This window comes from Garra rufa, chromosome 20, assembly GCF_049309525.1.
Source record: "Garra rufa chromosome 20, GarRuf1.0, whole genome shotgun sequence".
Classification (NCBI taxonomy): domain Eukaryota; kingdom Metazoa; phylum Chordata; class Actinopteri; order Cypriniformes; family Cyprinidae; genus Garra; species Garra rufa.
Genome location: NC_133380.1, coordinates 21,533,478 through 21,559,859, shown reverse-complemented (window position 1 = coordinate 21,559,859; position 26,382 = coordinate 21,533,478). Strand labels below are relative to the sequence as shown.

The 26,382-nt window shown below is 33.2% G+C and overlaps 1 protein-coding gene and 1 long non-coding RNA gene across 2 annotated transcripts in view; one reads left to right on the top strand and one right to left on the bottom strand.

Moving 5' to 3' along the window:
• The window catches only part of synpra (synaptoporin a), a 45,118-nt gene that overhangs the window by 11,611 nt on the left and 7,125 nt on the right, over positions 1–26,382 (bottom strand). The gene's annotated exons all lie outside the window — the stretch shown is intronic.
• LOC141293248 (uncharacterized) lies at positions 15,839–17,140 on the top strand. The gene is made up of 3 exons (XR_012340691.1): positions 15,839–16,220; positions 16,692–16,725; positions 16,885–17,140. It is a non-coding gene; the product is annotated as an uncharacterized lncRNA (long non-coding RNA).

Genomic DNA, 26,382 nt, shown 5'->3' with positions numbered 1-26,382 from the left:
CACTTTCGAAATTAGCAATGCAGTGTTTAAAATGTAATTTATTAACTTCTTCATTGAACAGTTGAAAAGGAATCTAACATCAGGAATTTCAAATCTTACATCAATAATCCCTTATACGCCATTGTTGCAAGTTTCAATGTGACATTTTCAAATTAACTTGAGACTTGACACATCTTTTGAGATAAACTCTTATATTACTTTAATGTAATAATGTGTTCATAATTACAATAATACATTAAAATAACATGGTTAGACACACTAATTTGCAATATCAAGCAGCTAAACAGGCTGTTTTGTATAGCTAAAAATAGTCTCAGCCTCAGACGTCATGCCCACAGAACGTTGGCTAAACGTCTGATGCATATGGTACACTTAACTGGAAACACTTCAGGAATGTCGAAGTCGTCATCTGATTAGTTGAATTTGATCGGATTTCCGGAACACGCGAGTGTCGCGTTTATTTTCGGTCCGCCGGGAAACAAAGCGCAGACTGATTTACTCGCGTTTTGCTTAAAGGTGCTTATGCAGATGCCGTTGTTGTTATACACATTTGCGACGTTTGCGAACAAATTACTGACTTACTGCTTGTTCTCCCTCTTCTTCGTTAACTTTCAATGCTGGTTATTTCAATGACTGACTTGTTGCATGCCAGTCTGTTGTTGTGGGGGCATTTCTACACCCCGAAACGTGACGCTGAACGAAACGAACTGTGATTGGTTGTTTGACATGTCGGTCAAACGGTCTTATGGGCGGGCCTTGGCCAATGAAAGCTGCCATGAATACCAGACCTTCAGCCGTCAGTCTGAAGGTCTGGCTACGCGAGACTAGGATGAGACCGGAAGCCAGACCCATAAAATATGCAAATGACATCAAAATGACGTCATGAAAGCATGTTTCTCCCAATTGATTCCTAATAAATAAAATCAAGTTCTGTTTTCCTTTTGAAAATTTCACTCAGAAATAGATTACATTACAAAAGTTCCATGTTGACTTTAAAATGAGAAAAGGTGCCTTAAGGGACAGTTTCTAACTAGTAGAGCTGGATTAACTCCAGTAATGTGAGACTGATCAATTTCAATCACTATAAACAAGTGATTAATTCTTATCCGGAGGTGTCCAGCGTATTTGCAAAGGATGTTTTCGAACACTGAGGTAACTATGATGCCTGAACAGCTCTTATAATAGTGATCACAGAGGTGTTCTCTGTCTCCTCTATCTTGTCTTTAACATTTTTCTCTTTTACACAACCTCTCCAGATACCTCTATACCCCCCTTCTCTGTCCCATTCTCTCCCACTGTTTTTCTCTTTATATGTCCATTACCCCTTTTTTATTTAGGCCATGGATCTATTGTGAAGGCTAGTCTTATTAAACACACGCTCAAGCTGTCTGAGTGCTAAACGGACTGGCATAAAACACATTTCTGTGACACTGGTATGAGAATGGGCTCTCTGTAGGAGGTAATACATCTCAGTGAACCCATATACAAGTCATTCTGCAGATACGCAAGACTGAAAGCCTGAAAAAAAAAATCAATGATGAGAATATATTCTAAATTCAACAGAGAGCATAATGTGAAGGAACAAAAGTGCACTGATCGATATAGTGCTTAAAAATAATTTTTTTATGTTGCTATTATTATTTTTTTTGTAATAGTATTCAAAGACATTAATGATGCAATGATAGTGTCAGTCAATGTAATAATAATGAAAAACAAGAACCGGGATACAAACTTTTTCCCTTAAAACTTAAAAATGAAATGCGTAATTTCTCTCCACTACTAACACTACAAGAAATGACCAAAATAGTACTGTTTTCAGACAGGTTTCCTGAAATACTCTGCACATCTGCCATTGGTCTGCCAAACAGGCGGTCCTGCCCCAAACTCACACCACTGGTTGTTTCTATATCAGGCCACTCAAACAGAGCAAAAGTAGCTGGGTTTCCATCCAAAGTTGCAAATTTAACTAAAATTGGAATATCGCATAAATCATTTACAAGTAAGCTCCGTTTCCATCCAACAAGTCAAAGATAACAAAGTCGTCACTTAATGATAAACTGGCACTATATACCGCTAATAAAGTAGGAGAAGCCTCTGAATAGTTGGTATAATTTACAGTCGAAGGGCAACAAGAGAAGCAATGTAAGTCTTACTGCTTTCCTAGCGATAAGAAGAAGAGAAAAGAACGGGAAGATGCCTGTGGACGAATAAAACTTCCTAAAGACTGAAATACGTAGTAGAAAACCCTCTGAAAGACTTGTGTTATTTAAAAAATCCACACATTTTACACAGATTTTGGGCTATGGGGGGTGCCATTACTTTCGATGACATGTAATGTTTGCACTCAGTCAGCTACTGGCGCTACCTGTTGCTATTTTTATCACAAAACAGCTCAGAAAATAAAATACTGATACAATGCCACATTATACAGCTTTTGGTAGAATTTACAGTCGAAGCGCAACAAGAGAAGTGATGTAAGTCTTCACTGCTTTTCTAGCGATTATAAGAAGAGAAAAGAATGGGAAGATGCCTGTGGACGAATGAAACTTCCTAAAGACTAAAATACGTAGTAGAAAACCCTCTGAAAGACTTGTGTTATTTAATAAATCCACACATTTTATACAGATTTTGGACTATGGGGGGTGCCATTACTTTCGATGACATGAAATGGTTGCACTTGGTCAGCTACTGGCGCTACCTGTTGCAATTTTTATTACAAAACAGCTCAGAAAATAAAATACTGATACAATGCCACATTTGTGCTTTTGGTAGAATTTACAGTCGAAGGGCAACAAGAGAAGCGATGTAAGTCTTCACTGCTTTTCTAGCGATTAGAAGAAGAGAAAAGGATGGGAAGATGCCTGTGGACGAATGAAACTTCCTAAAGACCAGTGTCTTTTTTCTCTCCACTTTAGCCCAGATGCCTTTGAGGCTTTTAGTAGACCACAGCTACTGAAAGAGCTTACAAATGGTAGAGACAAGAAACGCTAGATGCCATCCTGGCAGGATGTAAACATTTCAACGCTTGTCATGACGCTGCAGCCACTGAAGGAGTTTCTCAGCACGCATATTTGAGGGCGTTTAGACTCCTTGTGGGAAAAAATGGATGGTTTGGCATTTGGTTTAAGCCTATGCTTATATCTATCGCCACCTGTAAGCTCTTTCAATAGCTGTGATCATCGTATCAGTATTTTATTTTCAGAGTTGTGGTGCGGTAAAAATAGCAACAGGTAGCGCCAGTAGCTCACGAGTGCAACCATTTCACGTCATCGAAATAATGGTACCCCCCATAGTCCAAAATATGTATAAAGCAACAATGATTTTTAAAATAATGTAAATCTTTCATGGCTTTTCTACTACATATTTCAGTAAAAGACAGCATTTTAAGTCTTAATACCTGGGGTTTCCTTTCTTGAGCCGTGAATCATCATATTAGAATGATTTCTGAAGGATCATGTGACACTGAAGACTGGAGGAATGATGCTGAAGTTCACACACACACACACACACACACACACACATGTTGGGTTTACATGTTTTATGGGGAAATTCCATAGGCGTAATGGTTTTCATACTGTACAAACTGTATTTTCTATGGCCCTACACCTAAACCTAGCCCTCACAGGAGATTGTGCACACCTTTACTTCCTCAAAAAAACTCATTGTGCATGATTTATAAGCCTGTTTCCTCAAGGGGACCTAAGAAATGTCCCCACAAGGTCAAAATCTACTGGTATTACTATCCTTGTGGGGACATTTGGTCCCCACAACGTGATGAATACCAGGTACACACACACACACACACACACACACACACACACACACACACACACACACACACACACACACACACACACACACACACACACAGAAGGTCTGAGTTTTGCCATCACACAAATTACACTTTAAAATATATTGAAAAAAGAAAAGAGTACATTATATTCATTTTGGATTACTAAGCCTGCCCACCTTTTCACATATTTAGTCCTTTATTAGTCCATTTTTCATAGCTTTACAATTAAGCTTATTACTTATAAAGTCTATTCGGGATACAAGTTTCAAAAACATGATACCTTCAACAATTAATAGCCAGAATGTCACCATGGTAACATAAAGACAGATATGCAGTGAACCTCCTCAACCTGATCACTACAATCTTTTCAACTACAGAAATTCTTGTTTCTAGTAAACCTAAAAAAGCTCACAATGACATAGATACAGTGTGAGTCCAACGACCTCCAAACATCAACTATGTGAGAAACACTGGAAACCAAATCGGCTTTTTGCACCACATTTCATTGATCGTGAATAATGACTCATTCATAAGCTAACAGAAATAGACGTTTCACTCATTCCTTAATGCGAATGATTCAGTTGAATGATGAGAGCAATGCTGGCACCTAAAAGGTCTCTGATGAATGGGATGTTGGGAAATCTGGAGTCTTACTGTTGCTGTTGAAAAAGCTGCACCACAAAACTCACATCTTATAACAAAAACTACCATGGAATATTATTAATATGAAGTCAGTTTAACTCTATGAATAAATAACTATGTGCCACCTGATGGCTGCTATGAGACATACAGAGATTCTAAAGGCAGGACTTACCGGAGCAAATATGACCATACACATTTAAAAGCAAAAGAGATATCCAGCTTTAGAACATATTAGATGTGTCTTCTCCTCTCTGCTCTATCTGCTCGTCTTGTAGTGTGGATGCTGAAAGGTGGAATGTGTGCTCAAGAGAGGGTTGGTGCTTCTGTGTGGCTCTCCAAGTATAACCCTGCTCTCCCTCTTTTGCTCTGAGGACGGGGGCTGCTCTACAGTCACAAACACACATGCCTGAACACAGAGGGTCTTCCCCACTACAAATCACTTTTCAATGAACTCATGTGTCATGCTGTATACTACAGTTTTGCATTTTAATGAGAGAGATTGTGTAGAGAGATGATTTTACAGGTAAGAAGAGACCTTAGCAAAGTTTTTGACATGAAGATAACAAAAGGAAGGATTAATATGTGCATATGGTATTTTATACCATAGATTAAAGGAATTATTATTAACCCAGTGTCTTAAAGCCCCTTAACCATAACAAAACCACTGCAGTGACAGCAAAATCAATGATAAAAAAACACCAATGCTTTCTCCAATCCATACCATATATGTGACCCTGGACCACAAAACCAGTCTTAAGTCACTGGGGTATATTTGTAGCAATAGCCAAAAATACATTGTTTGGGTCAAAATTTTAGATTTTTCTTTTATGCCAAAAATCATTAGGAAATTAAGTAAAGATCATGTCTATGAAGATTTTTTGTAAAATTGCTACTGTAAATATATCAAAATGTAATTTTTGATTAGTAATATGCATTGTTAAGAACCTAATTTGGAGAACTTTAAAGGTAATTTTCTCAGTATTTTGATTTTTTTGCGCCCTCAGATTCCTAATTTTCAAATAAATGTATCTCGGCCAAATATTGTCCTATCCTAACAAACCATACATCAACAGAAAGCTTATTTATTGATGTATGATGTATACATCTCAGTTGTGTAAAATTTAACCTTATGACTGGTTTTGTGGTCCAGGGTCACATATCGATTTTGATCATTTTTAATAATCACCAACACAGTCTCAGCTACATAGATTTTACATAGGTTTACTTCCTAGAATGTCTTAAAAGAAACAAGTGAAAGTTATTTTTATTGTTTAAATGTTATTCAGCTATTCTTGCAGTCTCCCCAGTGTTTTTCAGTTAATTTGTTATATCCATTCCAAGACATTTTTCAATAGCAGTTTTCAAAAAAAATTTTTTTTTGTAAATTACTGAGTCATTTGTATCTTTACCTTTCACCTTTATATTTGGATCAAATCTAATTTAAAGGATGCAATGGGACTCATTCTTGCATAAGCAGAATACATTTTTGTGTAAATCGTTCGTAAAGCCATTTTGACGTTAACTTTCTAATTCATAAAAGACAGACAGAAACTCACAATTCTGAGTAAAAGGTCAGAATCGTGAGTTTATATCTCACAATTCTGACTTAACTCGCAATTGTTTATATCACACAGTTCTGAGAAAAACAGTCAGATTTTCGAGTTTATGTCTTGCAATTCTGACTTTATAAAGTGCTATTGTGTTATAAGGTCAGAATTGTGAGTTTATATCTTGCCATTCTGACTTAATAACTTGCAATTGCCAGTTTATATCACACAATTCTGAGAAAAAAAGTCAGATTTGCAAGTTTATGTCTTACAATTGACTTTATAACTCACTATTGTGTGTTATGAGGTAAGAATTGCAAGTTTATATCACAATACTCACAATTCTGAGAAAAAAAAGTCACAATTGTGAGTTTATATCTTGCAGTTCTGACTTAACTCGCAATTGCAAGTTTATATCACGCAGTTCTGGAAAAAAAGTCAGATTTCCGAGTTTATGTCTAGCAATTCTGACTTTATAACTCGCTATTGGATGTTATTAGGTCAGAATTATGAGTTTATATCGCAATGCTTGTAATTCTGAGAAAAAAGTCACAATTGCAAGACAGAAACTTACAATTCTGAGTAAAAAGTCTGCTATAGCAGTTCTGACTTAACTCACAATTGTACGTTTATATCACACAGTTCTGGGACAAAAGTCAGATTTACATGTTTATGTTTTGCAATTCTGACTTTATAACTCGCTATTGCATGTTTAAGGTCAGAATTGCACGTTTATATTGCGACACTCGCAATTCTGAGTAAAAAGTCAGAATTGTGAGTTTATATCTCGCAATTCTGACTTAACTAGCAATTGCGAGATTTACAGTAGTTTATGTCTTGCAATTGACTATAACTCGCTATCGTGTGTTAAAAGGTCAGAAAAGTCACAACTGTGAGACAAACTCACAATTCTAAAAAAAGAGTCAGAATTGTTGAGTTTATATCTCGCAATTCTGACTTAACTCGCAATTGTGAGTTTATATCATGCAGTTCTGGGGAAAAAAGTCTTAAAAAATAACTCACTATTGCATGTTATAAGGTTAGAATTGCAAGTTTATCGCAATATTCACAATTCTGAGAAAAGGTCACAATTGCAAGATAGAAATGCGCAATTCTGACTTTATAACTCACAATTGTTTGTTATAAGGTAAGAATTGCAAGTTTATATCACAATACTAGCAATTCTGAGAAAAAAGTCCGAATTGTGAGTTTATATCTCGCAATTCTGACTTAACTCGCAATTGTGAGTTTATATCATGCAGTTCTGGGAAAAAAGTTAGATTAGCGAATTTATGTCTTGTAATTCTGTCTTTATAACTCACTATTGCATGTTAAAAGGTTAGAATTGTGAGTTTATATCGCAATTCTGAGGGGAAAAAAAGTCACAATTGTGAGACAAACTCACAATTCTAAAAAAAGAGTCAGAATTGTGAGTTTATACCTCACAATTCTGACTTAACGCAATTACGAGTTTACAATATATCATGCAGTTCTGGGAAAAAAAGTCAGATTTGTGAATTATGTCTTGCAATTCTGACTTTATAACTCACTATTGGTTGTTATAAGGTCAGAATTGCAAGTTTATCGCAATTCTGAGAAAAAGTCACAATTGCAAGATTGCAGGTTTATATATCACAATTCTAACCTCATTTCTCAGAATTGTGAGTTTATATCTGACAATTCTGATTTAATAACTCGCAATTGCGAGTTTATATCACACAATTCTGCAAGTGTGTATGACGCAATTTTGAAACAAGTCAGAATTGAAAGATGTAAAAGAATTGTAAGAATTACCTTTTTAAATTTTGTATTCAGTGGTGGAAATGGGCTTCCATATATTTTTAAAATGATAGTTGGTACAAAAGAAATCCACATGTAAATGGTGCAGACACGTTCTGTGTTCTTTTTGGCAAACTGACACTGAATTTTGATGCACTCCAATAAAAATATTTCAAAGTCTTTTTTTTTTTGTAACTTCAACTTTGGGTAAACAGTGCAGCGCTCATCTCAGTCACTTTTTACCCAGCCGTCCAATCAGTGGAGAAGTGATGGGACAAATACTGCACCAACCAACAATCCAATGACTGAACAACGATGGAGAAGTTAATATTACTCTTATTCTTTAAAATGAGATACTTGTATTATGTTACTGCCGTGGATATTCCAAATCACAACAACTAAATTGTCTCAGCTGGAAAAGTCTGTTTTATTCACAAATTACTCTGAATTTACTCATATTTATGCAAGTTTCATAAATCTTATCTTTTCATAAATAATGCACACAGGTTTATATGCTCTCATTAAGCTTGACCTGACTTTTTGCAAGACATCCATTTTATTTCTAAGTTTCAAAGCCAATGTCCTTCAGACTTTAGCTCCAACTCTTACCAAACACCCCAGAACAAGCTTATCACAGTGTTCAGAATTACTTGTAAATTACTGACAGGTGTGTTTAATTAGGGTTGGTAATGAAGTCTGCAGGACACCGTGTATAGTTTTGAGGTTTATTGTCAAAGTCATGTTGATGCCTATTTTGGATGTATGGAAAATGCCAGCCCTGCTAATAAACAACATGATTAATTACCATAGGCAACAGCTCTTAATATAAGACAGCACTGGCTTGTCATTATGGCAAAAACAATGATGCCTTCTCAAGGCAAACCACAAAATGCCTGCTCACATATCATGCCAAAGTAAGTTGGAAAAGCTACAGCACTTAACAATGAAGCTTATGTCTAGGTAATGGGAATAAGTATTAGAGTCTCATGATGTGCATCAGAACACCTCAAAATAGCAGAACTGCTGTTGAATATCACACATTTGAGATGTTTTATCACAGCAAAAACTTAAAAATATATATATTTCTGTTCAATAAATGCTGTTTTCCTTGGGTAGGAAGATTGAATTCTGAAAGCTACAGTATGTTTTCATATACCCCAAAAGAACAAGGAAATTTGTATTCCCTTTATTTACCCTATAGTTCAACAAGTTTTAAGGAAGGATTCCCCAGTGTGGCCTTCAGACTCTACTTAGCATCCAGTCCAAAAGCTGAGATCCTATTGTGACGGATTTATCCTCTCACCACAAGGAGTCCAAACCTGTGCTGATGCAATCAAATGAAAGTGTGTCTGACAGTGGAAGAATCACACTCGACTTTAGCTGAATCTAATGGACAGGTGTGAGAAACCCATGGGAAACAGGTGAGCAATGCGTGGGAGCTCGAAATCCAGTAGAAAGGATGCTTCTCTCTCAGCGACCCATATGTGCGTAGCACCTGTTGAGCTGGTAATGAGGAGAGGTGTCCCCTCTTTGTCTTTCCCTACCAGAATATTTTCAGTCTTCAGAGGTTCTAACCAGCAGAGTAGTGAGATGACTTTAAACTGTGTCAAACAGAAACTGTGTCATGCTTTTATCTTCAGTAGAGGCGGTGAGTGACCTGGGGTTTGGGGAATGCCTCACTTAAGAGCTTTCACAGAAATAGAAGACCTTGTTGTAAGGTAAATGCTGTAGGTGCCAAATATTATATGCCTGTGGCTTACTATATAGGTCTTCAAATCCCTAGAGAAACTCACATAAAAATTTAATAGGTTGTGGGTAAAACCCAATAATAAGTTCTGGTGTCTATCTATGAAACGATGACAACAAAGTGCTCTAACATAGTTCATCATTCTTTTCAGGTAATTTCTATGGCAATCATTACGTAAACTGCTTTCATTTTTGGTAGTCCTTGAATGGTAAAATAAAATAAATATGTTACAGCGTTAATTTTGTATTTCATTCTTTTCAGGTCATATGGCAATAATTATGTGAAATCATTTTTGGTAGTCATAGACTTTCTGTAAAATAAAACAAAATTAAATAAAACAATAAATAAATGAAAAAAAAAAGTAAAAATATTGTTCAATAATTATGTGAAATACTTCATTTTTTGGTAGTCCTGAAATTGCTCTAAAATAAAATAAAATAAAATATTTAAAAAAATTTGTATTTCATTTTTTTCAGGGCATATGGCAATAATTATGTGAAATACTTAATTTTTTGGTAGTCCTGAAATTGCTCTAAAATAATGAAATAAAATAAAATATTTAATTTTTTGTATTTAATTTTTTTCAGGGCATATGGCAATAATTATGTGAAATACTTAATTTTTTGGTAATTTCTGTAAAAATAAAATGAAAAATTGTACAATTTGAATTTTGTATTTATTCTTTTGTATTTCTTTCTAGGTCAAATGGAAATAATTATGTGAAATACTTAATTTTTTGGTAATTTCTGTAAAAATAAAATGAAAAATTGTACAATTTGAATTTTGTATTTATTCTTTTGTATTTCTTTCTAGGTCAAATGGCAATAATTATGTGAAATACTTAATTTTTTGGTAGTTCTGAAATTGCTGTGAAATAAAATAAAATAAAATGAAAATGTTACAATTTTAATTTTGTATTTCATTCTTTCCAGGTCATATGGCAATAATTATGTAAAATACATTTTTGGTAGTTCTAGAATTGCTGTAAAATAAAATAAATATTTAAAAATAAAAATAAATAAAATAATTTTAAAATAAATAAAATAAATATTTAAATAAATTTAAAGGAACCGTATGTAGGATTGTGACCAAAAACTGGTACTGCAATCACTTTCAAAATACTGTAGAACGGTGTCTCCCCTCCCGCTCCCCCCTGACTCGAGGTCGCCAGCAGGAACCTAGGCTGCTACAAGGAGCTTCCAATGGCAAGTGACGAGTCCTACACAGTATTTTTTTCTTCTGTTAATTATGTTTATGCTTTACGAGAGATGTTTTGTGGAGTAATTATGTATCGCAAAAATGTACTAATGGCGATTAGCCAAATATTTCGTAAAGATGTACTGTAATACCACATTTCAGTCGGAACATAGATTGTTTTCATACCCTGCTAGTGGTGCGATATAAAGCTATTTATGAACGCATTTAGCACGGGCAACCGTGGAGAATCCACTGTGTACGGAAGCAAAGTTAGCCAAACATAGATGAATCTTACCTGTCCAGGAGAAAATTAGCAAAGTTTGCGTCTGTCTTCAAATTCTTCTCCGTTTTCAGCCGTCTCCATCTTTCAAAGGCATCTCCTATACCAATCCTTGTTTTATTTCGGACTTTGTCATGACGTATTTCGGATTCATAACAAGGCTTTTAGGTTTCGTAACGTTATACATGTTTTATCCGACACATTCATAGCTGCAGCTGGAACAGAGCTGGCAACCCAGATGACGAAACTCTACTGACTTCGTGATTAGTCGATAGCTGGAGGGTGGAGCCTCAGACCAAAACACAAAACGACAACAATAACATCAGTCGTTTGCTGCAACTCTCACTTTTAAATGACAATATCCTGGCCGGACCACTGTTGTCAGTGATATAAGTATTTGAAATGAACATGATTTCTTAATGTCTAGTGACATGTCAGGGCCATTTTATGATTAACTGAAATAAATTTCTTACATACGGTTCCTTTAAATAAATATTTAAAATGTCGATTTTGTATTCCATTCTTTTTAGGTCATATGGCAATAATTATTGGGAAATACTTAATTTTTTGATAGCTTTGAAATTGCTGTAAAATAAAATAAAATGAAAAAAAAAAAAAAAAAAAAGTTGTACAATTTGAATTTTGTATTTTTTCTTTTGTATTTCTTTTTAGGTCATACAGCAATAATTATGTGAAATACTTAGTCTTGAAATTGCTGTAAAATAAAATAAAATAAAATAATACAAATTTTAATAAAACAAAATAAAATACATTTAAAAATGTCATTCTTTTCGTGTCATATGGCAATAATTATGTGAAATACGTCATTTTTTGGTAGTCCTGAAATTGCTGTAAAATAAAATAAATAAAAGAAAATAAATTTAAAAATGTATTTCATTTTCTTTGTATTTCTTTCTATGTCGTATGGCAGTGTGAAAAAGTAGAAACTAGAGAGTTGACCATTTTATCTAGACCTTCCTTACAGCTTTTTCTATTTTAAAAGTCGCATTTTTTAAACCTGCATTATTATTCAAGACATCCTTTAAATATAAAGAATAATCAGAATAAACCACACCAAGGTTATATCTAATCTGATATTTGATTTAGGGTGTACATTTTTCTGTAGTGTTTGTGATTTACAGTATATAGGGATAACCCATCTCAGATTGCAACATATGCATTTCAATAAAGAACTCATGAAGATACAGTATGTGCATCTTCAAAGCCACCTACGCCACAGTGTCACTGCGAACAGCTCCCACAATCCCTTATTGATGTGTCGATCATTCATCCTCACTGAAACTTGAGCTACGCCGGAACCAGGGCTGCTAACCAACTTCAGATACTTCCTTGACTCACACACACACACACACAGGCACAGATATCCACACTCACACATATTCCCAGAAAGCAACAGGACAGGCTGAATGCTGCACTAAGTGCATTGTATACTGACAATGATCCATATCATTAAACTGTATTGCAGGGATGAAGAAAAATCCTCTCAGTGGGAGAGATGCCACATGCTGGAATGGATATGAAACTGCTGCTATTTATTTTACAGTAAATCATAATAGACAAAAACGGTCTGATGGTTTATAGTGTGATAGAAATGTTACATGACAGAGCTATATTATATAATTTATTTACATATTTATTTCTTCTAGTTGTACAAGGTAGATTACAATAGTTGTAAACTTTTTTCATATTTCTAAAGAGCGTTGAAATATTCAGTTTTCCAAGATGACCTTCTCCTAAATAATAAATTTGGTCTTAAAATCTATTGCAATTTTTTATCAAATCAGGGAAATTCTACTTTGCATTTCCCCCTAAAAACTATTTATTTGTTTGTTTGTATGTTTGTAATTCATTTTTTTTTTCAATTTATAGACTGAAAGTTCTTGAATTTGCTAACACAACTGGTTATATTAACTGTATAAGAATTTAAATGAAATTATAAAAATGTGTTTTTTAATTAAAATTCTCAAACACTAAAAAAAAATCATTATTATGATATTATAGCCATTATCAAACAAAACAGCAAAAATCCCAATATTCATCACGTTTTAATGTTTTTAGAAAATAATTTGAAAAAGAAGTCTCATACAATTTTTTTTAAATTAAATCAGGACAATTCTACTTTGCATTTTCCCCCTAAGATCTATTTATTTATTTATGGTAATTCGATTTTTCCAGTTTATGGACTGAAAGTTTTTGCAAACACAACTGGTAAATTAACTTTATATGAGTTTCTAATTAAATTCTCAAATATTAAAAGAAAAACATTATAATGAAATCATAGCCATTATCAAACAAAACTGAAAAAAAAAAAAAAAATCCCAATGTTCCATTACATTTCATATATTTTTTACATATTTAGAAAATAATGTAATATTTCTAAAAAATAAGTTTATTACATTTTTATTAAATCAGGAAATGCTACTACTATGCATTTCCCCTCAATAACTATTTATTTATTTATTCATTTATTATTTTACTATTAATAATAATAATTGTTTTTTATTGGTAATACATTTTTTTTTCCAGTTTATGGACTGAAAGTTCTTTAACTTGCTAACACAACTGGTAAAATAACTTTATATGAATTTAACTGAATTTATTTTAAAAATCTAATAAAAAAATTAAAAAATTCCCAAATGCATGCAAACAAAAACATTATTTTGACCAATTTTGACAAATAACTGGAAGAAGTATCATACATTTTTTTTTTACAATCAGGACTTTTTTTTCTTAATTGAAAAATGCAATGTAGAATAATTTGCATTTTTCCATTAATAACTATTTATTTATTTATTTTTAATAATAATAATTAGTTTGTTTATAATAATATTTTATTTATAATTATTATTATTCTTAGTAGTAGTAGTAGTAGTAGTAGTAGTAGTAGTGTTTTATTATTATTATTGGTAATTATTTTATTTTTTCAGTTTATGGACTGAAAGTTTTTGAACTTGCTAACGCAACTGGTAAATTAACTTTATATGAATTTAACAGATTTTATTTTATTTTTTAAAAAGAAAAGAATTTCATTTAAAAAATTAAATAAATATAATACAAATAAAATAAAATATTGCCATTATCAAACAAAACAGAAAAAAACCCAATATTCCATTATAATTAATATATTTTAATGTATTTAGAAAATAATTTGACATTCTACTTTGCATTTTTCCATTAGGAACTATTTATTTATTTATTTGTTTGTTTATAATTTATTGAATTTATTAAAAAAAGGGAAAAGATTCAAAAATCTTTTTTTTTATTAAAATTCTCAATGAAAAAATTTCATTTAAATTTATAAATATAACATATGAACAGAATTTATATATAATAGAAAAGAATCAATTTTTTTTTTAAATTAAAATTCTCATATACTAAAAAATGTCACTATAATGACATAATTGAAACCAAACTAAACAGCACAAATCCCAATATTCATCACATGTTTTAATGTTTTTAGAAAATAATTTGAAAAAGAAGTCTCATACAATTTTTTTAATTAAATCAGGACAATTCTACTTTTCATTTTCCCCCAAAGATCTGTTTATTTATTTATGGTAATTCGATTTTTCCAGTTTATGGACTGAAAGTTTTTGCAAACACAAATGGTAAATTAACATGTAAATGATCCTTAACATGCAAAACATGTTTTAATATATTTAGAAAGTAAGTGTCCCTTTTCATGATTTATTTCTTTTCATGAAAGTGCATCTAACTGAAGAAAACCTTTAAAAATGAATACAATTTTGTTGCCTGAAATAACAGGCTGGTACTTTATTGTTAGAGCTTTGGAACATACCGCCTTCATATTTCAAAGCCGAGTGTATCAGATAGAGGAAAAGCCCTTTGAAACCGTGCCTGAAATTAATTTCTCCTGTGGTTAGTATTGAGTTACAGAGGGAAGTATTTATTTAAACCCAGTGGTCTTAGCCTGAGAGACTCGGGGAATCCAATTTCTCATTTATGTGAATCGGCAGAGCACGGCAGAAGAAGTGGCCCTGTATCGACAGCGCACTGATGGTCATCAGAGAACCGCTAATTTGTTTTGAATGTGGCTTCAACATCGAGCTCACTCTAATGGGGGTCACTAGAAAGGGGCTACAGCTTTATGTCTAAGAAGCGTAAAGGCTGGAATACGCTACACGACAAACTGGAGTCCACATGCTGAACACATTTACTTTAACCAATGCCAATGTCTCTTTATTTCTTTCGATATTCTGAGGCAGTCATTACTACTTTTTAAACCAGGTGACTGTCACTATAAATTAGCCCCTCTGCTGCCCTCATCTGTTATATTTAAGAATTAGTACTCTGCAAATGGATCTTTAATCATAAACATGCACTGAGAACATACAAAAAATGATCAATAAATAATTAAAATGAGTATACATGCTTTTATGTGCCTTTGAACTCACACTGTAACATGTTAAGGGATTTGAACAGTTTCCATTCAAAGCAACAAAGTAACATTTGTTAAAAGAGTAGAAAACCCCAGCCTTGTAATAATTAACATAACATTAGCATTTCTAGGAAAACAATCTACTTCATAACCAGTACCCTTTTGGTATCTCTGCCATTAAGACTAGACTGTATATTAATGTGTAAAAGGATGATTATGTAATAGTGGATGTGGTCTCTTGCAATGAAAATGAAGCAATTAGCGCCATCTGGTGCCTAAAAACAAACATTGAATGAGAAATGAACTGTCCAAATGATAGGTGTACAGCAGGGGTTTTCAACTCTGGCCCTCGAGGTCCACTTTCCTGCAGAGTTTAGTTTAGCTCCAACCTTGATCAAACTCACCTGCCTGTGGCTGCGTCCGAAATCGCCTACTTCTCTACTATTTAGTAGGGAAAAGCAGTAGGCGAGCAAATAAGTATGTCCGAATCCTAAGTATTTATAAAAGAGTAGGCGAGAATTAGTAGGCGAATGCACTAATTCTCGCGAGATTCGGGTGTACGTCTACTTAAAGTGCGTCCGAATATGCCTACTTAACTACTATATAGTAGGAAAAAAAGAGTACGTGAAGAAAGAAGTACGTCCGAAACCTCAGTATTCACAAAAGAGTAGGCGAGAAATCCCCGGATGTCCTACTGCTTCAGCCCAGATCCTGAAGTCTTCATCGATGGATACTTTTCAATCCCAGGAGTCCACAGGAGGCCAAAACGTCATCATCGAACGTGATTGAGAACCACGGCGAGGGTGTTTACAAATGTGAGTATTACAACCAAAACACGGTTCCCTGTCTTAAAAATCATATTTGTTGAGCTACTTTATCGTAAACTGTTGATTTGCATAAGGTGCCAAGATGTTATACAGTATGCTATAGTATATTTGTGATTTCGCTGTTAAAACATGTTTTATGACGTATAGCGAACATTAAGCTTCAGGTAGCACACGCACGTCTTTAAAAGCGGATTTGCATAAAACATATACATTTTAAAGACGTTTAATAAATGTCTATTTAATGACAGGAAAATGTTCTAGACTAGAGCAACACACAACACAAAACATCTGAGTGAGTGATGGACGTTATGTGAGAATTCACTGTCACTGCTTTACATTAATGTAAGTAATGTAAATAAACACATATACATATAGTAGGCCTAACTGAACTTCAAACTCATTTCAAACAGAGCTATAACAGAACTTTTCTGATTCTTGATTTATGTGACTTTGTTGCAGATGTTTTGTGGTGGAGCAGGACCTGAAAGGAAAGGTGACTGCAGCATTTTTGGGGAAAAGTAAAATCCGAAACTTAATATAAAGATTGATCATTTTGTAACTTCCAATACAGAGATCTAATGACTCTGTGCTGTTAAAATGACAGTTTTTGTATTATATTTGTGCATCTTTGTATGATCTGAAATGTCTGCAGACTGGTGTGTGCAGTAAGAAAGGAGAAATCCACAGCAGCATCCTGGAAATGAGACCCTCCATCACTCCACCTGCCCTTTGTTTCATCTGGACCAGATGTTGCTGCGGTCTCTTCATCAAAAAGACTAGAAGACCAATATGTTTAATAAAGCTTTGTTCCATGTGTATTTATTTATGTTCATGGTTACTTTTATTATTTTACTAATTTATTCATGTTTCCTGATGTTGTCAGTAAATAAAATATAACATTTTCATAAGCGTATGCATTTATTCATTACTTCATTGAAAAAAACAACAACATTATGCTTGTTTAACTAAAAATATCATTAATTATTAGTCAGCATTTATCATTATTATTGTTGGTACGTGTTGGAGTGGGCTAGCAATGCATTCTAAAGTTATTTTAATTTCTAAATAGTAATACTTAAATTTTCCGAGTGTAAAATCAACAGTCTTCTCCAAAGGTAAGATCTTTGAGCAACTGATCGACGTCTCTTTTGTGCAGATGTTGTAAACATGGAGGAGAGTGTACTAGGGTTGTCATGTTACTGATGCCATGAGGTGTCGCTGTCGCTCAAATTTTTGTATTATTATTACTGCAGAATTTATAATTCCATACAAACTCAGGGAGACTTAAGTATCTTTAACAAAGAACAATCATGACAGAAAACATAACTATAAAAGGTTTGCGTACATAGTACAAGATTAGATACAGAAAAAAATATTAAATATATTTGAATATTCATAAAATCGCAATGAATTAAAAATTGCATTTGTTTTTGTTATTTATTTATTATTATTTTAAGTTTCAGGGATGAAAGGACAGAGAAATTCAGCAAGAAAAAGGAAAACAAATCAGATCTAAGCTAGTTTTGCACAATTTTGCCCATTAACATATTCAAGACAACAAATTTGGGGGTTTTAGTCATTTTAGTATTGTTAAAAATATAAAAACTTCAATCAATCCAAAATAAGCAAATTTCATCAACATCAAAATGTTTACAGATAGATGAATTAAATCCGTCGTTCATATCATTTCATGTTGCGCTTGTTATAACGTCATAGGTCACATGATAACGTCAACATGGCGGAACGCATCCATACTCAACGAGATTTGGCTGTTGAGTAGGTACTCTTTTAGCGCTCGTTAAGTAAGTACTTATTGAAATTAAGTACCTACTCATTGAGTAGGCGATTTCGGACGCAGCCACCAACTTTCTAGTGATCCTGAAGGCCTTGATTAGCTTGTTCAGCTGTGTTTGATTAGGGTTGAAGCTAAACTCTGGCTGTATCCGAAATCGCCCCCTATACCCTATTCACTATTCCCTACATTAGTCCACTCGTACAGTTCACTTGAAGGAGTGAATGAAAACGAGTGAGTGAATTCGGACACTAAGTGCACCGGAAGGACTGCCGCTTTTGCATAGTATTGCTTACTGTTTAACAATCATTTAAAACGGACAGTTCGAGTAGTAAGATTAAAGGATTTATCTTGAACTATGTCAAGGAGTTTATGTATAAACCTTGGTTAAACAATTTAATACTCAATTTACAACAAATTTGTACCTGTGTTGTACGCTGCATTACGCAGTGGACGAGCGCGTTGTAAAGTGAACGGATGGATGATTCAGCTGCGCGCCATCGTCTGGAGAGACGCGGGAATTCAGTCGGCGCGCGACTCTCACAGTGCATTATGGGTTATCTCTAGCTGTTGAGCGTACATCGGTTGTACACTCGTTTTTGCGGTGCATTGTGGGATTGAATGAGTGCACTCAAGAACGTCCACTATGGTTTCGAACACCACTTAAAATGGCTGTCCCCTCAAATAGTGCCCTATTTGAGGGTATAGGGGGTGATTTCGGATACAGCCTCTGCTGGAAAGTGGACCTTGAGGGCCAGAGTTGAGAAACCCAGGTGTAGAGGATTGTTTTTTTTTTTTTACAATTTCAAACAATTTAGACACCAAATAGCAGGTCAGTAAATATGGACTGTACTACAGTGACTGTACTGCAGATAATGTGGACTTGTGGGACCCATGAATATAATAGCAACATATTTTTAGTTTTAGTAATTTTAGGATTTCAACTTTAACATTTCTAATTTTCACTGAAGTGTTTTAAAGGGATAGTTCACCCAAAAATTAAAACATTACCCCTTGATTTACCCACCCTTAAGCCATCCTAGGTGTGTATGAGGTTAGAGATTACGGTTCATAAATTTTAAATATGCATTTTTTACACAAATGCATTGATTCACTTCAGAAGGCCTTTATTAACCCTCCAGAGCCACGTGGAGCACTTTTTATGATGGATGGATGCACTTTATTGGACTTCAAAATCTCAACACCCATTCACTGCCATTATAAAGCTTGGAAGAGGACAATTTTTAATATTACTCTGATTGTATTTGTCTGAAAGAAGAAAGTCATACACATCTGGGATGGCTTGAGGGTGAGTAAATTATGGGGTAATTTTCATTTTTGCATGAGCTATCCCATACTTCAAATCAGTGGTGGACGAAGTACACAAATCAAGTACTTGAGTAAAAGTACAGATACGTATAATAGAATATTACTCCAGTAAAAGTAAAAGTACTCCTTTTTCCATTTTACTTGAGTGAAAGTACAAAAGTACTACATTTTTTGTGTACTTAAGTAAAAAAGTACTGACATATTTTGCAATTTTATAAAGGCTATAAATTTATATTAGCATATATATTTTTTATAATCCTACTATAAGCCTTGGTTTTTCCCAAAATAACCACTAGCCTATATGGAGTCAAGATAGATTTTTGTTGTTGATATGGTCTACGTTGACAATGTTCACTGTGAAGCTTACATTACATTGTAACGTTACCTGAGAGAAAACTGATTTAACCATCTCATTTTCACCAGTAAGAAAAGTGTTTTAAAGCTTGTTATTTTGCGGAACGGCACAGTTATAAATGATATGAGAATAAGGCCTGAAGTTAGGAAGAAAAATGTAATTATATTTTCATAATATTTTTCTTTTTTCTCAAACATTGTCTGTGGTGTAAAAACACCCCTGGCCAAATGTCCCCAGAGGGCATCACTTCCCACTTTGATAATTACTGTAGTTACCATTTGAACATCACATATTTTCTTTTCCCTCAGATGTAATCTGTCTAGGTGGTTGATTATAAATATTTGGACTTCATATCTGAAAATTACCTCAACTTAGCACCAGCAAGCTTGTTAGCTAGACAGTTAGCATCAGCTAACAATATTTACTTATTTTCAGTATGGTTATGAATAAACATTTATTTCTGTATACTAGGCTAGTTGATTCAAACAATATAAAAAAGCATACCGTTAATAAACAATATAAAAACAGACGTCACATAGGGCTAAATGCGTAGCATTTTAATAAAACTGTTGAGGTTACAGCAGCGAGGAATATGAACGTGTAACGTTATGAGTTATTTGATTTAATCTGTGATATTTTAATGTTTCGTTTTTTTACCTAAAAAGAGACGATGTTGATGTGTCTGCATTTAATCATTTCAGCGGGCTTAAATACATCACCCTTTACAGCAGATTTAGTTCGCAAACAACTGACAATTGCAATAATTAATCCTAAAACTCGACATTATATCTTACTTTTCGCAGCATCAGTCGCGCGCGCTCACAATCTCCCGGTTCTTATTTGTGAATTCAGATGACTGGAGACTCGCTCTAAACGGCTCATTTGAATCAGTGAGTTTGAACAGCTGCAATTGGATCAGTCCAATTCGTGAATGAATCGCTTGTGGCGATTTGCGAACCGATTGAAAAGAATCAGTTTGTTCATTAATCAGACACTGCTTCTGCGTCTCGGAGCACGTAATATATTATAAGGAGTAACGACATGTTTTATTAAATGTAGTGGAGTAAAAAGTACGATATTATGCTTTGGAATGTAGTGAAGTAAAAGTAAAAGTTACTCAAAATAAAACTACTCCAGTAAAGTACAGATACTTGAAAAATGTACTTAAGTACAGTAACGAATTACAACTACTTCGTTACTGTCCACCACTGCTTCAAATATATTTCAATGAACAAAAATAAGTTTAAGTTTTAGATAATAATTAAATAACACTACACCACTGTTATAAATATTAAAGTATTCACTGTTTCAATAGTATAGCCACAACAGTGTAACAATGTGACTTTTATCTGACAATTCTTTCTTTTTTCTTGCAATTGCAAGTTTACATCTCATAATTCTGGCTTTTTTCTTAGTATTGTGAGATATAAACTGGCAATTGTGTGTTATAAAGTCGCAACTCTGAGAAATAGTCGCGATTCTGAGAAATAAAGTCAGACTTGGGAGATATAATTGCGACTTTATATCTTGCAATTGTGACTTTATAACACACAATTGCGAGTTGTTCTGTTGTCAGAATTGTGAGATACAAACTTTTCAATTCTGAAAACATAATCAGTCTTTTTTTCCTCTCAAAACTGGACTTTATAACTTGCAATTTCGAGTTTATATTTCACAATTCTGAGAAAAAAAGTCTGAACTGTGAGAAAAAACATCAGAATTGCGAGATACAAACTAACAGTTGCAATTCTGACTTAATTTTTCAAAATTGTGAGTTTATTTCTGAAAATTGCGAGTTTATATCTCACAGTTCTGAGAAAACAAGTCAAAATTCTTTATACATCTTGCAATTTTGACTTTATAACATGCAATTGCGAGGTACAAACTCACAATTCTGAGAACATAATCAGTCTTTTTTCCCCTCAAAACTGGACTTTATAATTTGCAATTGCGAAATTGCAAAAAACGTGCAAATTCTGACTTTTTTCTCGCAGTTCTAACTTTTTCTCCGAATTTTTATCTTGCATTTCTGACTTTATTTCTGAAAATTGCCAGTTTACATCTTGCAATTCTGACTTATTTTTTCACAATTGTGAGTTTATTTCAGAAAATTGCGAGTTTATGTCTCACAATTCTGAGAAAAAAGAATTCTGTCAGAATTGTGACTTTATATCTTGCAATTGTGACTTTATAACACGCAATTGCGAGTTGTTAAGTCAGAATTGTGAGACACAAACTCGCAATTGTGAGAACATAATCAGTCTTTTTTCCCCTCAAAACTGGATTTTATAACTTGCAATTGCGAGTTTATATCTCACAATTCTGAGAAAAAAAGTCTGAACTGTGAGAAAAAACATCAGAATTGCGAGATACAAACTCACAATTGCGAGAAAAAAGTCAGAACTGTGTCACAATAAATGGCCCCATTCATCCTCTCCTTATTACAGTGCAGTTGTCCTGTCCCCTGTGCAGAAAAACACCCCCAGAGCATGATGCTTCCAGCCCCATGCTTCACTGTAGGTATGGTATTATTGGGATGATACTCATCATTCTTCTTCCTCCAAACACGGCGAATGGAGTTAAGACCAAAAAGTTCTATCTTGGTCTCATCTGACCACAGGACTTTTTCCCATGACTCCTCTGGATCATCACTTCAGACCGGTCTGGACATGGGCTGACTTAGGCAGGGGAACCTTCCATGCGATGCAAGATTTTAAACCATGACGTCTTAGTGTATTACTGATAGTAGCCTTGGAAACAATGGTCCCAGCTCTCTTCACGGCATTGACCAGCTCCTCCCGTGTAGTTCTGGCCTGATTCTTCACCATTCTTAGCATCATTGATACCCCACGAGGAGAGATCTTCCGTGGGGCCCCAGTCCGAGGGACATTGACAGTCATCATTAGCCTCTTCCATTTTCTGACAATTGCTCCAACAGTTGTTCTTTTTTCACCAAGCTGCTTGGCAATTGCCCCTTAGCCCTTTCCAGCTTTGTCAAGGTCTACAATTTTGTCTCTTGTGTCTTTTGACAGCTCTTTGGTTTTGCCCTTGTTGCTACTTAGACTTTGGCTGATTGTGGGGTGCAAAGGTGTCTTTATGACAGCTAACGACCTCAAACAGGTGCTAATAATTTAGAATCATGAGCAGAGTGTAGCTGGACTATTTAAAAGCAAAATAACAGGTCTTTGAGGGTCAGAAATCTGACTGATAAGCAAGGGATCAGATACTTATTTTACACAGTAATTACACAAATAAATTGTTAAAAAAATCATACAATGTGATTTCCGGATTTTTATTTTTAGATTCTGTCTCTCACAGTGGAAATGCACCTATGCTGAAAATTGTAGACCCCTCCATGATTTCTAAGTAAGAGAACTTACAAAATCACAGGGTGATCAAATACTTATTGACCTCACTGTACCTCACAATTTGAAGGAAAAAAAGTCAGAATTCTTAGAATTGCGACTTTATATCTTGCAATTGTGACTGTATAACGAGTTAAGTCAGAATTGTGAGGTACAAACTCGTCTTTTTTCCCCTCAAAACTGTAATTTATAACTCTGAAAAAAAGTCAGAATTGCGTGGTTTTATCTTGCAATTTTGACGTAATTTTTCAGAATTGCATTTATTTCTGAAAATTGCTAATTAATATAGAAGAAAAAGTCAGAATTGCAAGAAAAAAAGTCTGAATTGTGAGATAAAAAGTCTTACCTTTTTTTTATTCAGTGGCAGAAACAGGCCTCATTAACATGACTTTAGTGTTTAAAAACTCTTACTAACCTTTTCTGTGTGTTCTGAACAATTTTACAACTTCATTGCATGAAAACACAATGCCTAAAACCCTAAAGCGACTATAAAATGACATCTCAACAGCTCAAATAGCCTAATACACACATTTCAAAAGAAAAATGAATGTAAGTGTTGTTATGAAATTATAAGCTTCACGTTTCTCTTTTAAATCCTCCAAAATTGGCCTCATTTACTTTCATTGTAAGCTCACTGTAACCTCCTTTTTATTTGAAGGGATATTATTTTTGGTGTTAATCAAAATTATACCACAAATGCTGTTGATTAAGCTTAACCCTTATTAAGACCCTTATTAATTCAAAGATTTGGTACCCCACAATTTAGACACAACCTGACCCACATACACACACACACACACACACACACACACACACACACACACACACACACACACACACACACACACACACACACACACACACACACACACACACACACACACACACACACACACACACCCCACAAGTGAGCCACATTAGGATGAGTTCCTCTGCTTTAATTACTGCAGATGAGATAAGTGAGTAAGTGGCAGTAGCTTAAGCAGAAACAGATTGGAGCATCATCATAATGACTCACCTGCCCCTCTGGGCCTTGTATTACTAAAATAAAACTGGTTTACCCCTTCACTTCCACTGTACGTACCCCAATGTAACCAAAATTATCTTTATGGTACACAACATGAGGCCACAAGTGTATAAAACAACAGAAGTCAAAGTCTCCAGCATGTGTGTGAACATGTGTGGCATAATGGTGTGAGTCAGTGGAGCTCACACCACTGCACTCGATGCACACTCTCACAACTCTCACATGAATGAGCACACGCTTGCCTAAACAAACAAGCACACACGCACACAAACCCCAAACACTCTCGCTTCAAGCTCTGGAGACCCACCCCCTTTCCTCTCATCCTTTACAACTGCATTCTCCTCTCCATCCCTCCGCTCGCATTTTCTCTCGGTCTCGCTCTTTCTCACATGCGCACACTGGTGTGACTATGAGCGGGTGAGTGTTACGATGCCGTGGCTTGTTTATCAAGCTTTCCCAGCTGTGTTCTGCAGGGCAAGGATGAAGAGCGCAGAGAGGAGGAGAGGGGGAGAAGATTACACCAACACAGACCCACTGCCTTCATAGACACACAGCCATTCTGAATGAGAGAGAGAGAGAGCAGCGAGAGAGAGAGAGAGAGAGAGAGGGGAGGGATGTGATGGAGGGAAATATTGAGATATTTCAGGATTTTTTTGGACCGACCTTATCATTATTATTATTTATATATCAATTTGTATTATTATTATTATTATTATTATTATTATTATATTATTTATTTTATTACATATCAGTATTGATATTATTCATTAATATTTTGAACTAGTAGTTTATATTTTCAGTTTTAATTGTAGTTTTATTTATATTATATTTCTATTTTAGTATATGTGTGTATGTGTGTATTACATTTAATTTTAAGTTTAAGTTTTAGTGGCATTTAAAGCACTGATCAACTTAGAATATATAAGATATTAGTAATTTTACAGAAATATAATAATAATATTACTTATTTAATTAAAAAATGTAAATAATGTAAATTGAGATGTGTGTATATAAACATATATATATATATATATATATATATTATAATTTTATTTATAATATTTATAATTTAATATATTCAATAAAATATATATTATATTATATAATTTTATATATAGTATTTATAAGTTATTTTATATATTATATATAACATTTTATATATAATTTAATATTTTTTAGATAATTTTATTTATATATTATATAATTTTTATATATATACATTTTATATATATATATACAATTTTATTACATTTTAGTTTATTTTGTTATGTTCTTTTGTTTTTTTTGTCATTCATTCATTAATTAATTAATTTAATATATAATTTTATTTATAGTATTTATAATTTATTTTATATAATATATTATAATTATAACATTTTATATATATTTAATAATTTTTATATACATTTTATATGTATAAAATTTTATTACATTTTATTTTGTTTATTTTTTTATGTTCTTCTGTCTTTTTTGTCATTGATTTTTCAAATATTTCTATACAGTGTTAACTTATTTAAAATTGTTTTAGGTTTAGTAATTTAGTTAATTAATTTAGTTTTAGCAAGTATTTATATATATATAATGTTTAGATTTAATACTTTTTTAAATATATATATATATATATATTTAAAAAAATATTAAATACTATATATATATAAATAAAATGTGTAATTAACTTAGTTTTAGATTTTATTATTATTTATAATATTATATTTTTAATTTGGCCTATGAGCTGGATTTATTCAAATTATTTATTTTTTTATTTATTTTCCTTCTTGTTCTATTACATATAAGTATTATGTTATTATTCATTAATATTTTGAAATTAGCATTTGATATTTTCTGTTTTAATTTTGGTTTTATTTATTTTCTATATTTTATTTCAATGTGTGTGTGTGTGTGTGTGTATATATATATATATATATATATATATATATATATATATATATATATATATATATATATATATATATATATATAATTTTTTATCGTTTTTTAAAAGAAGTTTCTTATGCTCATCAAGGCTGAAACAACAGTAATATTGTAAAATGTTATTTTAATGTAAAATAACTATTTTCTATGTGAATATATTTTAAAATGTAATTTATTCCTGTGATACAAAGCTGAATTTTCAGTATCATTATTCCAGTCTTCAGTGTCACATGATCCTTTCGAAATCATTCTAATATACTGAGTTATTATCAATGTTGTAAACAGCTGTGCTGCCTTTTTTTTTTAGAAACCTGAAATACTTTTTTCTATTTTTATTTCTATTCTGTATT